This window comes from Saccostrea echinata, unplaced genomic scaffold (assembly GCF_033153115.1).
Source record: "Saccostrea echinata isolate AGI-Se365-2 ecotype Australia unplaced genomic scaffold, CSIRO_AGI_Sech_v1 ptg000001l, whole genome shotgun sequence".
NCBI lineage: Eukaryota > Metazoa > Mollusca > Bivalvia > Ostreida > Ostreidae > Saccostrea > Saccostrea echinata.
The window spans coordinates 12174904-12193731 of record NW_026889750.1 but is presented as its reverse complement, the minus strand read 5'-3'; positions in this window follow the sequence as shown (position 1 = coordinate 12193731).

Sequence of the window (18828 nt, the reverse complement as noted above, 5' to 3'; positions counted from 1 at the left end):
TTGGATGAGACAAAAACGTTTTGAAACTAGGCTGGCGTATATTTGGGGAAAGTTTATAAGATTTTTGTCTGGGTACAAGAATATAACACAAATGTTAAGCTCTGAGTCAAGCCGAGGACATTATGATCCTCAGGTATCCAATATCAACTTTATTGTACCCTCTGTTGAGTTGCTGCGGAAGCATTCGTCACACAGTGACGAAAACATACAACCTAGACTTCCGGGAATTTATTCAGATGTCATGAGAACTGTAGCAGGTAACCTGAATAATACGCGTACGTCAGCACGTCTATCTTATGATGCTAAAAAACTAAAACTAGGTCTTTGTACCGATTTTGGTGACATAGACCACTTGGGATTTGAGGAAAATGGTTTGACTCTTGCCATGCAAAAACAAAAACTTGAAAAGAGTGCAGTTGATAAAACTGCTCTTAGCAATCTCGTGGAGGTTGAAACACACAGCAGTGATTTGTCTGAGATAAGCTCTAATCTTGCATCTGAAATCGTTAATGTACTGAAAAACTCTAAAACAGTTCTTTCCATTTATGCCGAGGAAATTAGAAAAGTCAAAGAAAAAAAAGAATAATTATGCAAGGCAAAAGTTTATCTCAAGATTGGGCGCAGATTGGCGTCATGGACAGCATACTTATGTCATTAGTGCAATAAGTGCTTTTTTATATGGTACAAACAACTTTCTAGAGAGTCACAGAAATATATTAGATGATATTTGCTTTGTCTTAAGTACTTTAAATGGGTCGGACATGTACATAAGAGGAGTGAACGTTAACTTATCTAATCATCCTGCTTACCATGAATTACAGGAAGACCAAGAAACAAGTGACCCTCGTCATATAAAGCAACAGACTAATAGATGGCTTGAATTAAGACAAAAGGCGCTCGTTACGGTAGCACCCTTTATGCTGCCACAGGTTTAGATGGTTTAAAAAAAATCAAAGGGAATATTTTGACAAGGTCATATGCAAAGTAGAAGAAGAGAAATCAAAACAAGTGCAAAGAAACATGGAATACGGTACAAAGAATGAAATCATTGCAATTGCAACGTTAATCACCAAGGTTTTGCCTGTTCTTTATCCGGATTTAGAGTACAGTGAAGAAGGTTGTGTGCCTTTATATAGAGGTGAAAAACTTATGATTGTATCTCCAGATGGAAGTTTAGAAGAATCATGTAGTGTTGGTGGTAAATCCACAAGATTGGCTGTTGAAATGAAATGTCCCGTGTCAAATTTGCACACCAAAGTACCCGAAAGATATATTTTACAGTGTTTATCGGAAATGTATGCTTTAGTTTACAAGTTGATAAGTTAGTTTACCTGTGTTGGAGGCCAGACGTTTCCAGTGTGTTGGAACTTTCACATAACCAGTTACTGTTTCAGAAAGCTCTGGAAGAAAACAGTTGATTTACAAAAACCAAAAAGGCCAGTGAAAATCTCAAAATTAGTACAGGATCTGAGAAAACAAGTATAAGAAGAGTCTTTACGTGCATCATTTATGGGAGAGTTTCCCTCCGCTGTAATGTCCTATAATATTACCTCAAGTTAAACCCTTCAGGTAAACAAGGAGTTTATCATAAATGTGTTACAAAAGATTATCTCTTTAATGATGGATGGGTATGAACTACAGCGCCAAAAAGCCTCAGAGCTCATGGTATTCTTGTGTTGTGATCTTGAGATCTTGATAGAAATTGAAGTAAAGATCAAATGAGATGGGCACCTGTCGCCTGGTTTCCTAAAGGTTATAGTCTCTCCACAGAACTTTTCCGTAAAATTATAGAAAAGGTACATGATGAGTGCCATGACCACGGGATTCATGTGCATTGTGAATCATTTGATGGACAGTGCCATAACATTGTTGTAAGATCGCTAGATCATAGACCTTTAACAATTCTTCAATTGCACAAAGATGCATGGCATGAGACTGAAAAGTTGAAGAAATCTCAGATTTTGAAAATGCTAGCAGACATCAATGACGGTTTTTATCATAGCAAAGTTGACAGTGTTATCTATTTTACAAATGGTGGAAATCATCTTCTTGTTCTTCGTAAAATTTCGTCTCAGAAAATCAGCATTAAAGAAAAGGAAGATAAAGAAATGTCTGAGAGAAATGACATCGTCATAAATCATGTACCAGGTGAAGTGCTGCAGAAAACATCTGGTGAAGAAATTGGAATTGCAGGCGTCAACACAGTTCTATTAGACTATGTGATGATCGACAATGAATCAATGGTTGAGATGCAATCTTGCAATGCCTCGAAAGGCAGTTGGGTTAAAATATACACGGAATCTCTTAAAGATACGGTCGCCCGCGTGGCGCAGTGGTTAGAGCGTCTGCTCTAGAGTCGCGGAGTAAGGAGTTGATCCTTACGTCGCGGGTTCGAATCCCACTGTGGGACGTGGAGACCGGTCCTTCGGATGAGACCGTATAAACGGAGGTCCCGTGTCGCAGTAGGTGCTGACACGAAAAAGATCCCTCACTGCTCAATGGCCGTAAGTGCCGAGTATAGGAAAAAATTTGCAGCTCTCCACCGGCAAGTGGTGGCGTCTCCTTATGGGTGAAAAATTCTCGAGAGGGACGTTAAACAACATACACTCAAACAAACAAACTTACAGATACGTCCACAGAACTAAACAACAACACTGAAAATGGCAATATTAATGCTAGCACTTTGCTTAATATGAGTTCCTTCGAACCAGATGAGTCTAACTTACTCAGAGAAAGCAATGACGATAGTTCAGAAGAAAGTAAGCGGGTCCTTTCTGATGAAGAATTACAGTCGATTCTACTCTCACTGAGGACTGATGCTTCTGCAAATAAAAAGGGTCAGTGGGACTCTAAAGAAATAAATTACATAAGAGAAGCTTTTAGTACACCGGAATAGTTAGCAAAACTCCGTGATGTCTATATCAAAGTAATGATAAGATATTTCCGGACGAAGGAAATGACAGATATGAAAGTATCTTTTGCAAAATCCGACAAAGTCGTGGGACTTTGTAAGCTATTAGGCCTTGAGTCATCTAATAAAACTCTTGTTTCTCATACAAAAAATCTGATACACAATCCTAAAACACTCAAAGAACTCAGCCGTGCTATTCTGTCAAGAAAAGTTTCAAAATTCTGCCTTAACATTGTTAGGGCAGAATACATTTAGCCAAGTAAGTTAAATGCGTGGAGGGAATCTTCTTCAGTGCAAGATACTGTTAAAGTTGGTGATGGCGTATATCCGGAGTTTTGGTTTTATCATCCAGAGTTCAGTGCTCGTCGATGTCAGCTTGAGGTCAGATGTATTGATTTCTCTTATCTCCTGACAAGAATACGAGGAAAATGTTGTAAAGGGGGATCGGAAAGCATCTCACGAAAAAACTTGGGTGGATGTTGCACACTCCAAGAGGACTTTACTAACCCCAATTATGGTCGAAGACGTGGTAGACCCCATGTCTGTTCCTATGGCAGTAACCCATTTCCAGTAGGATGTGGAGGAAACTATGAAAGAATATGGTCATTGTAGGAGTGCATCCCTCTGTCACGATGTTTTGAGAATGGTGGAGATCAGAAGATGAAACCGGTATAACAGCCTCTGACAGGATAAATATGAGGAAACATATTCGATCTCGTCTGTTGCAGTACGTAGACTTTTCCCACTTTCCGCCACCGACTTCTTACGTAAACGGATGGCCCATTCAACTCTGGGAGGCAGTGATATCAAATATTAATGTTAAAGCGCTACTCTTCGCTTGCCAGACATGGAACATACAACGTTAAAGCGTTTAGTTCTATGATGGGTGAAACCTTTTTTGCTTAATGAACAAATCAAGATAAAACAGGAAGTCATGGGACCCTAACATGTAAAGAATTTGTCCAATATATGAGTGTGTCAACAGAACAAATGAAAATTCGTCTAGATATCGAAAGGTTCGAAACTCTCTCTCTCTCTCAACAACCTCCTTGGCACGCTAAAGATCGTTTCTCTGGTTTTCGAAAAGAGTAGGCTCATTGGGGGCCGCAAGAGAAACCCAAAAACTTTCAAAACCGTTCATACAGTATTATAATTCCTACCGCCGAAATATGGCCGAAATATTGCCGACTCGGCGTAAAACAATAACAATCTCTCTCTCTCTCTCTCTCTCTCTCTCTGGGTGAAAAGATTGACATAAGTTAAACTTATTTTTAAAATGTCATTGCCTTGGAACATTCTTTCGATAATTTGTTGTCAATTCCAGGCCTTTTACATACCAAACATTTAAATCAACTCTGTACAATTTAGCTGGAGCATCAGACGTAGTTAAAGAAGCACCAAACAGAGAAGCAGAGAATACAAACTTGGGTCCGAAGTATTACATTAATCAAGTCGTACTAAGGCAAGTATTATTATATAGGCAGTTATGAAATTAATGTCATACCACATGTTATTCTAATACATCATACTGTGCTCATGATTCATCTTTTGATTTAGGGACCATTAATTTGACTCGACGAAGAGAAGAAGAGTTAATGGGAAAAACCGATCTGGAACAGTTGCCACAAAACGAAATGATACTGAAAAAGGAATGCTAGGAGTCATATGGGTGTAAGCAAGACCAAACATGTCAAAATGCTTCCTACAAAGGAAATGTGTATTTTAGATGAACAATTAAACATATTAAAAATAAATGCTTTCCTACTGTTATATTCATGATACTATCTTACATATTAATTAAAAAAAAAAAACACTTTTATAAAAATTTTTGAGACTTTTTGTCATTTAAAACAAAGAATAATAAACACCCGAGAATTAAATTCTCCGTGTGACATATGCCATCGTCAAATTATGTTATACAAACAACAAAATAAAATCATCATCAAACAGATATTTCAAACTTAAATGGCCAAGTAAAGTATATAATGGAATAAACAGAATTATACCTTTTTTCATAACAGTACGATTTCTGTAAATTTAAGCTACAGATACTTTAGAAATTTTACGCATAATCTGTAAAAAGAAACAATAAAACAATAGAGACCCATACAAATGTAAAATTAAAAGTTTAAATGCAAATTTAGAATTATTTATAACTATCTTTGGTTATAGATAGGTTTAAATTAGGATTTAAACTTTTAATATTTAGCACTATTAGCAGATAATGATAAAGAGATTTCAGTTCTTTTCTTTGACCTACAATGTAAAATCTTTTTAGAAGCCCGAAAACGTTAATTTTTATACATTGTATTTTTTTAATCAGTCTTATTGCTGTTTCTTATTAAGGTCTTCCGTCTTCACGGAAGACCTTATAGTGATTCTACTGTTTCTTCTTATTCCTTTTTTTTTGTCCAAATTTTGTGCACGCGAGATCTCGAAAACTATTTAGTAGTTTTCAATGAAACTTTCACAAAATAGGAGTCATCATATGAACTTTGTTCATCACAAGGAAAATTTGGAAAATTTGCTTCTGGTTCCAAATTATGGGCAAATTCTTGATTTTTAAATAGAATTTTGTCCGCGGCATATCTAAAGAACGACTAAAGGTATGAACTGGAGACTTATTAGAGATTATAGATAATGTCTTCTAAATTACCAGAATTGCTTTTTCGTGCGTCGTCACTAGCCGGTGGCTACCGGAAGCGAATTTTAAGTAAACTTTTTTGTTTTTCAATATATTTCAATGATATTAGTAGGGTTAATGGAGACTCTTTTAAGAATGCATAATATATAATTTGTTTGAAAATTGATAATAAATATTATTATTAAGGTCTTTCGTCTTCACCGAAGACCTTATAGTGATTCTACTGTTTCTTCTTATTAGGGTCTTCGTCTTCTGCGGAAGACCCTTCTATTATTCTATTGTTGATTTTTCGCTTTTCTTTTTAGGGTCTTCTGTCTTCAGCGGAAGACCCTTCTATTATTCTTCAGTTTCTTTTTTACCTTTATTATTATTATTATTCTTTTTTTTCTTTACAAAATTTGTGCAGAAGATTTCTCGGAGATGGCTCGTTCGATTTTATTCAAATTTTCATGGTAGATGCGTTGACATCTGAAGTTAATTCCGGCAATATCGTTTTTTGAAAATCACTTCCGGTCGGAAGTTATCGCCCTTTTATTAAAATTCAGAGGACCTCCTTGTCTGCGATGGAACTCAAAAACGGCTTAAGCTTGAGCGCTAAAATTTTCAGTGATGATAGAGGACATGTTGCCATATTCCACCTGGGTTTAGATATTTTCCGGAAGTGCCTAGTATGGAAGCTCGGTAGGGGTCGAAATTTAGGACACGAATCATGAGTGAATTTTTGAGACATTTTTTTTCATATCTTTTAAAGTATAATTATTTTGTTAAAACATATTGAACAATATTTGTGCAGAATAAAAAGATCTGTAAAATGATATCAAGAAAAAAGGGCTGACTCATCACGTTAGGGGCCGATAGGGGCCGAAAGTCTTTAATTGATAACTCTTAAACAAGCAATATTTTTGTATATATTACTGAAGCAAAATTATTTATCTTAACAAACTACAACTATATATTATGATTTTTACGTCATATGTTTCATAAATAAGGGCCACAAGGGGCCAGAACGCTTTATCTTTGAAGCTTTATGTCTCGAAAAGGGGAAATATTTTGAAAAGCAATATTGAACAAAAGTTGTTTAGAATGATGATCTGAACAATGTGCATCCTTTGAATTTTTCCTAAACAGCCCCTAAAAGGACTTAAAGGGACGGCCCCTAAATATTTCAAGTCTACATATCTCGAAAACGAAACGAAACTTCTGAGTAGTTGTTGAACAAAAAGTCTTCCGAATTACAAGACCTTTCATGTGATATCAAGAAAAAGGGGCTGACCCCTCAAATTAGGGGCTCAGAGGGGCCCAAAGTCTTTCATCTATAAATGCTTAACGTTAAATATTTTGATATTAATTATTGAAGCAAAAATGTTTATCTTCACAATCTGCAACTATACATCTTAAAATTTTCTTCAAATATTACGTAATTAGGGGCCATAAGGGACCAGAATGCTTAATCTTTGACGCTTTATATCTCGAAAAGGGGAAACATTTTGAAAAGCAATATTGAACAAAAGTTGTTTAGAATGATGATCTGAACAATGTGCATCCTTTGAATTTTTCCTAAACAGCCCCTATAAGGACTTAAAGGGACGGCCCCTAAATATTTCAAGTCTACATATCTCGAAAACGAAACGAAACTTCTGAATAGTTGTTGTACAAAAAGTCTTCCAAATTACAAGACCTTTCATGTGATATCAAGAAAAAGGGGCTGACCCCTCAAATTAGGGGCTCAGAGGGGCCAAAAATCTTTCATCTATAACTCCTTAACGTTAAATGTTTCGATATTAATTATTGAAGCAAAAATGCTCATCTTCGCAATCTGCGACTATATATCCTAAAATTTTCTTCAAATATTACGTAATTAGGGGCCACAAGGGGCCAGAATGCTTAATCTTTGACGCTTTATATCTCGAAAAGGGGAAACATTTTGAAAAGCAATATTGAACAAAAGTTGTTTAAAATGATGATCTGAACAATGTGCATCCTTTGAATTTTTCCTAAACAGCCCCTATAAGGACTAAAAGGGACGGCCCCGAAATATTTCAAGTCTACATATCTCGAAAACGAAACGAAACTTCTGAATAGTTGTTGAACAAAAAGTCTTCAGAATTACAAGACCTTTCAAGTGTTATCAAGAAAAAGGGATTAACCCCTCAAATTAGGGGCTCAGAGGGGCCCAAAGTCTTTCATCTATAACTCCTTAACGTTAAATATTTTGATATTAAATATTGAAGTAAAAATGTTCATCTTCACAATTTGCAACTATATATCTTAAAATTTTCTTCAAATATTACGTAATTAGGGGGCATAAGGGACCAGAATGCTTAATCTTTGACGCTTTATATCTCGAAAAGGGGAAACATTTTGAAAAGTAATATTGAACAAAAGTTGTTTAGAATGATGATCTGAACGATGTGCATCCTTTGAATTTTTCCTAAACAGCCCCTATAAGGACTTAAAGGGACGGCCCCTAAATATTTCAAGTCTGCATATCTCGAAAACTGAATAGTTGTTGAACGAAAAGTCTTCCGAATTACAAGACTTTCATGTGATATCAAGACCCCTCGAATTAGGGGCTCAAAGGGGCTAAAATGTTTAAAATCTTTATCAAATATTGCGTTTTTTGGTGCCATAATGATCAAAATTCTGTTAAACATAACTGAAGCAAATTGTACGTTTTCACTATTTATATATTTATGAACGAAAATCTCAGTCAAATTCGTATCTCATCTTACCAAAAATCGGACGGAAGACCCACTCGTTGCTCGCAACGAGATCGCATCTAGTTATTATTTTTTTTTTCCTTACCGATTTTTGTGCAGAAGATTTCTCGGAGACCGCTCAATCGATTTGCTTCAAATTTTCAGATTTAATGTGTTGCTAACTGAAGTTTATAACGGCATTTCAGTTTTTGAAAAATCACTTCCGGTCAGAAGTTATCGCCCTTTGATCGATTTTAAGATAGACCTTGTGTCTGCACAAAAACTCACGAACGACAAATGCTAGAGTGTTGAAACTTTCAGTGGTAATAGAGGACATGTTCTAGATGTGCACCTTGGTTTTCAAATTTTCCGGAAGTGCGAAGTATGGAAGTTCGGTAGGGGTCAAAATTTAGGACGTGATTTATGAGTGAATTTTAGAGACATTTTTTATAATAACATTAAAAATAGAAGTATTTTGTTAAAACATATTGAACAAAAAGTCTTCAAAATCACCTTTTATTTGATATCAAGAAAAAGGGACTGACCCCTCAAATTAGGGGCTCAGAAGGGCCAAAAGTCTTTTACCTATAACTCTTTAATGATCAATATTTTCTTATAAATTACTGAAGCAAAAATGTTTATCTTAACATTCTGCAACTATATATTATAAAATTTTGATCATATGTTTCGTAATAAGGGGCCATAAGGGGCCAGAATGGTAAATCTTTGACGCTTTATATCTCTAAAAGGGGAAATATTTTGATAAGCAATATTGAACAAAAGATATTCAGAATAATGTTTGAAACATTATACAACCCTTTAATTTTTGCAAGACATCCCCATTAAGGACTTGGAGGGCTGGTCCCTAAATATTGTTATTCTATATATCTCTTAAACGAAAGGATATTTCTGAATAGTTGTTGAACAAAAAGTCTTCAAAATCACAAGAACTTTTAATTGATATCAAGAAAAAGGGGCTGACCCCTCAAATTAGGGGCTCAGAAGGGCCAAAAGTTTTTATCTATAACTCTTTAATGATCAATATTTTGTTATAATTTACTGAAGCAAAAATGTTCGTCTTAACATTCTGCAACTATATATGATAAAATTTTGATCATATGTTATGTAATAAGGGGCCAAAAGGGGCCAGAATGCTAAATCTTTGACACTTTATCTCTCGAAAAGGGGAAATATTTTGATAAGCAATATTGAACAAAAGATGTTCAGAATAATGTTCTAAACAATATACTGCCTTTTAATTTTTGCAAGTAGTGCAAAATTCAACTGCACACTAAATTAAAAATTTTAAATTAAAAATTGCATCACTTTATTGCATCTTTTTCGCAGATTCGAAAGATGTTGGTCCCACCGGAAACAAAAACGACAACTTCCGGTTATAAGAGAAAAGCTAAATAATTTGAGTATTTTACTTTCCAATAAATATTCTTTATAGATAAAGTATTTGTCATGAATTTCAGATATGTTATTCAGACTGCAGATGAGTAGAGTAACCTCAAATATCTATCAAAAATTCATTTCCGGTTGCGTGTTTTTCTATCCTCAAAATGAGAAATTGTCTGAGCGAGATCTCAAAAACAGTAAAAAGATTAAATCACCAAATTTTTTTGAGTTACAGACCTTGAGGAGAAGGCAAAACCATTTTGGTTAAATGCGTCAGTCGTAACTTCCGGTCGTCACAGGAAGTGATCAAAGAAATCAAAAATTTTAACTTTTCTTTTTTAAATTAAAATTTGCATCACTTTATTGCATCTCTTTCGCTGTTTTGAAATATGTTAGATTCCACCGGACACAAAAACGTCAATTTCCGGTTTTAGGTGATAAACTACGTTATTTCGATATTTAACTTTCTCATGAATATTGCTTATCGATAAAGTACTTCAAATGTTTTTATGCATTTTGTAGATACTGCAAATGTCTAGAGAAACATTAGAGATTTTTTTTTTTTTTTATTTATAAAATTCACTTCCGCTCGCTTGTTTACCTGTCCTCAAAATTAGAATTTGTTCTCACAATATTGCTCGGCAACAGTAAACCACTGAAGTCTAAAACTTTCAGGACCGATAGTCAGTCATCAGTTTATTTGAATCGTATGAAAATCATGTATCGCCGTTACTTCCGGTCGTGACAGGAAGTGATGCATAAAAGTGAATGGTTAATGGTTAGCGCGTTGGATTTTCACGCTGACGACCAGGGTTAAATCTCCAGAGTAGCTGAATTTCTTTTATCACTTTTTAAGCTTGAATTAATGTTTTTATTTTCAGAATCGGACAGAAGACCTATCATTGCTCGCAATGAGTTTCTACAGTACCAACCAGACCCAACCTGACACAAAGCAGTCCCAGAGCAGTCCCACAGCGGTCCCAGAGCAGTCCCACGGCGGTCCCAGCAGTCCCAACGGTCCCAGAAAGCAGTCCCAGCGGTCCCAGAAAGCAGTTCCAGCAGTCCCAGTGGGCGGGGTTAATTAATTTAATGGGCGGAGCTTACTCAGAAATGAGATTACCAATAAACAATGTAGCTATAAAAGGCAGTTGAAATTGATGATCCATTTCTTTCTAAGTAGTATCAATTCTCATGCGACAGTCATTTCTGAACTGTTAAGAAAATCACACTACGCATATAGAAACAAATAATATTGAACGAAGAAGACGTTCACACCTACTAATAACACGAATATTTAAACACAGTTATGTGGTATATTAATTTTTCACCAAAATAAATCGATTTCTTAATTTACTGTGATTGATATTGGTTTCCATATTTATTTTTTTTATAGGAAATTAAACTTGAGTTATTTATTTTCTATCAGAACTAGCTTTAAATAGACCTTATAATTATAGAGCAAGGCCGATTCCCATACTATACTCTGAATGCATTTTTCTTAAGTATTGGAGCTTTTGAAAAATTCTTTGAGTATTATATTTCAGTCATGATTATTTTCACTGACTTGCCAATTTGATTGTTGTTAGATTCTCTATGTAACAGAAAACAATAATACTTTTATTATATAAACGTTCGAGTGTACATCTGTAAATCACGCGAATGGAACCCTCAGATTATGTTCAAAATTAATTAATCCCGAAATAAATTTATACACATTTATTGAAACGAAAATTTTTTGCAGTACCTAAATTGAAATTAGTGTCATTGTTGACCAGCATGTTCAGTGATGTGTAACAGTGATACCATTCATTGACTTTCTACTAATCATGCCCGAAGGCGATTGAAACCTCAGGTGTTGACACCATTTTATACATTTGTATTGCTTTTTATTAATCGGCCAGGAAAACACAAACAAAACAAATAAGAAATAAGTCACAATTCCCAACATTTTAAAATGATTATAAATTTACTCTTTTAATATCTTGTTTATAAATCAAAAACAAATTCATAAATAAATTCCCCAATAATTGTTCACATTGTTTAAATGACTGAAGAATGGTAGAATAATTTATTTCATGGTCATTTAATAAATTATTAGGTTTTATTTGAGTGCGGTAAAAAAATAGCATGGAATGCTCTTTTTTTTAGCATGTGGTTTTAGCTTTTTCAATTTAAAAGAAAAAATTCCAGAACAGTACGTCCCTCTGAATATCTTACTGTAATGACAAGTTTGTTTGTTTTTTTGTTTGTTTTTTTAAATAGTGCTAATGCAAACTTTGAGTACATACCGTAACTTGACAGCATATATTAATTAATTAAATAGGCCTAGATATTTTTTTCAGACACCTGTATTAAAGTTTTAATTAGCATTGATTAATTAAATAGGCCTAGATATATTTTTTTCAAACACCTGTATTAAAGTTTAATTTAAGGGATAAAAGCCATCTCCTGACTTCCCTTTTAACTACTTTCATTTTTTAAAATTAATTCTAGACTACAATTGTGTAAATTTACAGCCCCTGAAGACATTTAGTAATTACATGTATATCTATCTCTACTTATTAAAATTTTATAAGAAATCGTGGATTTTTTTTTAATTCTTTATCTTAAACACCTCTCTGCTAAAGTAAACAAAACAACAACAGGGAGCCTGCAAATTCAGAATACACAAGGGGCGGAGCTATCATGTCACTCAGAACCTTTTTCATGCATGAGTGAACAAAGCAGTCCCAGGGACTGCTGGGTCTGCTTTCTAGAGCAGTCCCACAGCAGTCCCAGAGCAGTCCCACAGCAGTCCCAGAGCGGTCCCACAGCGGTCCCAGAGCGGTCCCAAAGCAGTCCCGGGGACTGCTTTCTGGGACTGCTTAGGTGTCAGGTTGGGTCTGGTTGGTACTGTAGTTATTATTGTTATTCTTATTTTTCCTCCCATATTTTGTGCAAGCGTTTTCTCAAAAACTATCCAGTGGTTCTCAGTGAATTTTTCAGAGATAAGGGACAATTATATGAACTTTGTGCATCAGAAATGGCCAATTTTCTGATTTTTAATTGGATTTTTGTCTTCGCAACTCCTTTAGAACGACTAAAGATACAAACTAGAGACATATCTAAGATTATTGAGCATGACTTGTAGATGTTCTGGCCAATTTTTTGTGCGTCGTCCTTGCTTCCGGTCACTACTGGAAGCGAATTTCAAAACGATCTTTTCAACTTTTTTGTTCTTCAATATTTTTCATTGATGTTATTAGGGATAATAGAGACACTTCTGAAAATGCTTAATGTATAATTTGTTTTGAAATTGATAAATTCAAACTCTAGATATTCGCATTTTAAAATCTGATGCAGGGTTCAAAATGGCGGTTTTGTCCGTAAACTCCAACGAGCTGGTCAGAGTTTAAGAAGACAGTCGAGCGTCTTGCTGTAGGAAACTGCCAATGATCAATGAAATGTACAGGAATTGATGGATCTGGCAGATTTTGGAAATTGATAATCTGTCTTTGAAAACATAAATACTCCGACCTCCAAATGCAATAAAATTAGTAATTTGTACGGTACATGCAATAATATATATGATTATTGAAACCATTCATTAGAACATACATTTCATAGAAAAGGCGCGAAGATTTACTCGTGATGTTTGGCGCGAAATAATGTATCGTGACCCTTTTATGGCAGACAAATGGTCTGATACAGAAGTGCAGAAAAAGATTAAATGGACATGTCTGTATGAAATACATGTATATGGAATTGTGGGCATAAAAAGTTGAATACATAAAGAATAAAGGAAGTAAACAGTATTATCAGTTCATCAGTAATAGATTATTTCTTCTGCTAACAGTTATTGTTTAAACTCAAGTCACGAATTCCGATTGAATCTGCTTGCACAAAATTTGCCTAGCTAACCCTCATTCTATAATTCCGCACTATATAATAAAAAATTCAACCTCCCTGACGTTTGTTACTTCAGTCAATGATGCAAAGTAAAAATCGATGATGGATAGTAAAATTAATCTGGTGTAGTGGTTTCCATATTGAATTTCCACGCATGCGATCTGGGTTTAATCCCGATTATGTCTGAATTTTCTCTCTCGTTTTCTAACTTAAATTTACGTTTTCATCTTTATAAATGATATTTAGCGTTTTTTCCCCTGTTCGAATTCTGCGCTATTTTCATTTTTTAAAACAAATCTTTAAAATCCTTGCATTCTGAAAGACCCATATTTTATTTTAGGCATCTTTACTATAAGAATATATAAAATTATGTAATTTAACATGCAAAGAATATCACATATAAGGATGGTTATTCGGACGGAATACCTCTCGTTGCTCGCAACGACTATCTAGTTATTATTCTTATTTTTTCCTCAAAAAATTTTGTGCATGCGATTTTTCAGTAACACTTCAGTGATTTTTAGGATCTAAAGAACGTCTAAAAAAATTCACTGGAGACTTGGAGATAATTGTACATGACTTATAGGTTAACAGAATTATCTTTTTGTGCGTCGTCAGTTCTTCCGGTCGCTACCGGAAGGGAATTAAAAAAGTAGAATTTTTCAACTTTTTTGTTTTTGAATATTTTTTGATAATATTAGGATGGTTATTCGGACGGAAGACCTCTCTTTGCTCACAATGAGTTTCTAGTTCTTCTTATTATTTTTTGACTTTTAAATTAGACGTTCTTGAGATCCTTCACGGACAAAATTTCATTTTAAAATCAGAAATTGTTCATAATTTGGCACCGGAAGCGAATTTTTAATTTTCTCCCAGATGTATCAAGTTCCTATAGATGCGCATTATTCCTGAAAATTTCATTGAAAACCACTGAAGAGTTGCTGAGAAATCGCGTGCACAAAATTTTTGAGAAAAAAAAATAAGAATAATAATAATAAGAAAAAACAGTAGAATCACTATAAGGTCTTCCGTGAAGACGGAAGGCCTTAATAATAATAATAAGAAACAGTAGAATCACTATAAGGTCTTCCGTGAAGACGGAAAACCTTAATAATAATAAGAAGAGCAAAGCTCGTTGCTAAGCAACGAGTAGGTCTTCCGTCTGATTTTCAGTATCATTGCTTGAAAAATTGGTAAAGATAGGTTTAGCATTTGTTCCAGACCAAAAACGATGTTGATCTGATTTCGTATACTTTTATGATTAAAATCTAGGTTGATTTTGTGAAATAAAGCAATTTATGACTACTTCCGGTTTGACGGGAAGTGACACTAATCTACAGAAAATTAGGTCTAAAATCTTGGGTGAAGTGAATCATTAAATTTAATGTTGATATATGCAGAAATAAGTCATTTCTGGCTACTTCCAGTTAAACCGAAAGTGCTTGAAAGTGACGATATTCGATAGAAAAAAACGGTCGGACGTTCTCTTGACGGAAGTGACGTCGTTCGACGTATTTTGACAACGTCACTAGCTGCTACTTGTGATTTTGAACAACATTGCTTTTTTGATGTATTACAAATTTAACCATTCTTTTTGAGATATCTTGAAAAAACTTTTCGTCCTTCTTAACCCCTTATTTTAGGGGCCAGCCCATTTCTATGATATCAAAGATCTCATGAAAGATCTTATAATTTTGCATTACTTTTGCTCTACATGTTTTAACAAAATATTTACAGGTAAAGAAATATTGTAGAAAACGTGTTAGAAATTTTGAAATTATCGAAATGACTTTTTTCGAGCGTAGACGTTTGGTACTTCCGGTGGAAGTGAACTACGTACTACAAATCTACATATGTTGCTCTATCTTCGCTGAAAGTTTCGGGTTTCTGTGATAAATTGTTTATTAGAAAACTTGCAGACAATCTGACCCTACCAAAAAATCACTAAATCACGGAAATCTTCGGACCGGAAGTGACGTCATCAAAAAAAAAGTCATAGATTTTTTGATGTTCTGTCAGACTCGAAAGTTTCATGCGAATCAAGCAAGCCGTTTCCGAGAACTCACGTGCACAAAATCGGTATGAAAAAATAATAATAACCAGATGAGATCTTGTTGCAAGCAACGAGTAGGTCTTCCGTCCGATTTTTCGTTAAGATGAGATATGATTTTGACTGTGATCTTTGTTAAAAGATAATAATATATAGACTTCACTAATTAGATTTCATTCTTCTGATTTATATACCATTATCAAAGAGCTATTATAGATGAAAGACTCTTGGCCCATCTGAGCCACTAGTTTGAGGGTCAGCCCCTTTTTCTTCATATCAACTGAAAGGGTCTTGTGTTTTTGAAGAAGTTTTGTTCAAGACCTATTCAGAGATTTCTTTTCGTTGTTGAGATATGCTGTTTAGAAATATTCAGGACCAACCCTTCAAGTCCTTAATGGGGCTTTTTGACAGAAATTTAAAAGATGAGTATTGTTCAGAACATTATTCTGATCATCTTTTGTTTAATATAGCTTATCAAAATATGACCCCTTTTCGAGATATAAAGCGTTAATGATCTAGCATTCTGGTCCCTTGTGACCCCTTATGATGTAATATACGAGGGGCATTTCAAAAGTTCTGGCAACTGGTGTGCGGTAAATTAATGAGCGTCATTATCATAAATTAAATTATATCAATCCCTCAAAATAGTCTCCGTTGACCTGGACACACTTTTTCAGTCTTGAAATCCACGTGGAAAATGCTGCTCTATAGTACTCTTTCGGTATACGCTTCATACACTGGAATACGGCACTTCCGACTGCATGACGACTTTCAAATCGCCGTCCTCGGAGGGCTTCTTTGATAACGGCATTCAATCAAAAATCGCATGGAGCTAGATCAGGACTGTAGGGTGGATGTGGTAAAACGGCAATACCATTTTCCTTTAAATATTTGGTTACTACCTCTGATCTATGGGCAGGTGCGTTGTCATGGAGGAGCTTTATTCCTCTAGTACTGGTTGTTGGTCGGGTCGTTTTATAGTGCTCTACAACCTGAGACAAGACATTCTCTGCATAGAATTGACCAGTAACACTGCTGTGTTCTGGAACCGGAACTTGAGCAACAGGGCCTTTAGAATCAAAAAATTAGGCGTACATTACTCTCCGGACAGACCGGTTTCTGCGTGCAATTTGAGGCCCTGTATCATTTTCACCGATCCAAACTTTATTATTGAGCTTATTTTCCGGTTCAAAAAAATATATCCATGTTTCATCACCAGTTACAATCTTATTTATTCGCCTTTGGTCACAATCTTCATAAATTGTTAGTAACTGTGAAGCCATTTCTACCCGGATGCGCTTTTGCTCTTCCGAGAGAAGATGCGGCACCCATCTAGCACAGACTTTCCTAAGCTTTAAGTTTTCCTTTAAAATACGAAAAACTGCTGACGAATTAATGTTAGTTAAGTCTGCTATTTCCTCAACTGTATATCTAGCATCATCAGCTATCGTATTTTGAACAGCGACGATTTCTTTTTCGCCATATGCACAAACTGGACGCCCCGAAGGGGGGGGGGTCATCTTCAATTGATTTTCTACCCTCTTTAAATTGAACTACCCATCTTGCTATTGCTCGATATGAAAGAGCATGCTCTCTATATACTACATATAAATCGGCTTTTATTTCTGTTGCCTTAAATCCAAGCAATGAGCGAATTTTGCAATACGCTCTTTGTTCAACAAAAAAATTGTTCTCCTTATCAGTCATTTTTACGCCCAAAATACCTAATTATGACGTCATTTTATCAGATCTATACGTCATTTTGAATGTAAAATGACGTCACTACTAATGCATATTTGCCTAAGCTTTACAGTGGTAACAGAGTCATTTTAATCCGTAACGTAGTTTTATTATTAATTTTATATACCAGTTGCCAGAACTTTTGAAATTCCCCTCGTATGATCAGTTGTAAATTGTTTTGATGAACACTTCTGCTTCAGTAATTTTAACAAAATATTGATCGTTAAAGAGTAATAGATGAAAGACTTTTGCTCCCTCTGAGTCCCTTATTTGAGGGTTCAGCCCCTTTTTCTTGATATCAAATGAAAGGTCTTGTGATTTTGAAGACTTTTTGTTCAAAACCTGTTCAGAGATTTCTTTTCGTTGGGGAGATATGTTGAATGGAAATATTTAGGGGCCACCCCTCCAAATCCTTAATGGGGCCGTTTTACAAAAAATTGAAAGGGTGCATATTAGTTAGAACATTATTCTGACCATCTTTTGTTCACTATTGCTAATCAAAATATTCCTCCTTTTCGAGATATAAAGCGTTAAAGATATAGCATTGTGGTCCTTTGTCGCCATTATTACGTACATATAACATATGACCAAAATTTTATAATAGATAGTTGTTAATCGTTTTGATGAACACTTTTGCTTCAGTAATTTATAAGAAAATATTGATCATTAAAGAGTTATAGATGAAAGGTCTTTGTCCCTCCTGAGCCCCTAATTTGAGGGGTTAGCCCTTTTTCTTGATATTAATTTAAAAGTCTTGTGCTCATGAAGACTCTTTGTTCAACAACTATTCAGAAGTTTCTTTTCGTTTTCGAGATATGTAGAATAAAAATATTTAGGGGTCAGACCTTCAAGTCCTTACTGGGTACGTTTTGCAAAAATTGAAAGGGTGCATATTGTTTAGAACATTATTTTGAACATCTTTTGTTCAATAATGCTTATCAAAATATTTCCCCTTTCCAAAATAGAAAGCACCAAAGATTTATCATTCTGGCCCCTTTTGGCCCCTTATCACGCAATATATGATCAAAATTTCATAATATATAGTTGCAAAATGTTAAAATGAACATTTTTGCTTCAATAACGTATAACAAAATATTCATCATTAAAGAGTTATAGATGAAAGAATTTTTGCCCCTCTGAGCCCCTAATTTGAGGGGTCAGCCCCTTTTTCTTGATATCAAATGAAAGGCCTTGTGATTATGAAGACTTTTTGTTCAACACCTATTCAGAAGTTTCTTTTCGTTTTCGAGATATGTAGAATAAAAATATTTAGGGGTCAGCCCTTCAAGTCCTTACTGGGTTCGTTTTGCAAAATTTGAAAGGGTGCATATTGTTTAGAACATTATTTTGAACATCTTTTGTTCAATATTGCTTATCAGAATGTTTCCCCTTTCCGAGATATAAAGTATCAAAGATTTATCATTCTGGTCCCTTTTGGCCCCTTATTACGCAATATATGATCAAAATTTCATAATATATAGTTACAAATTGTTAA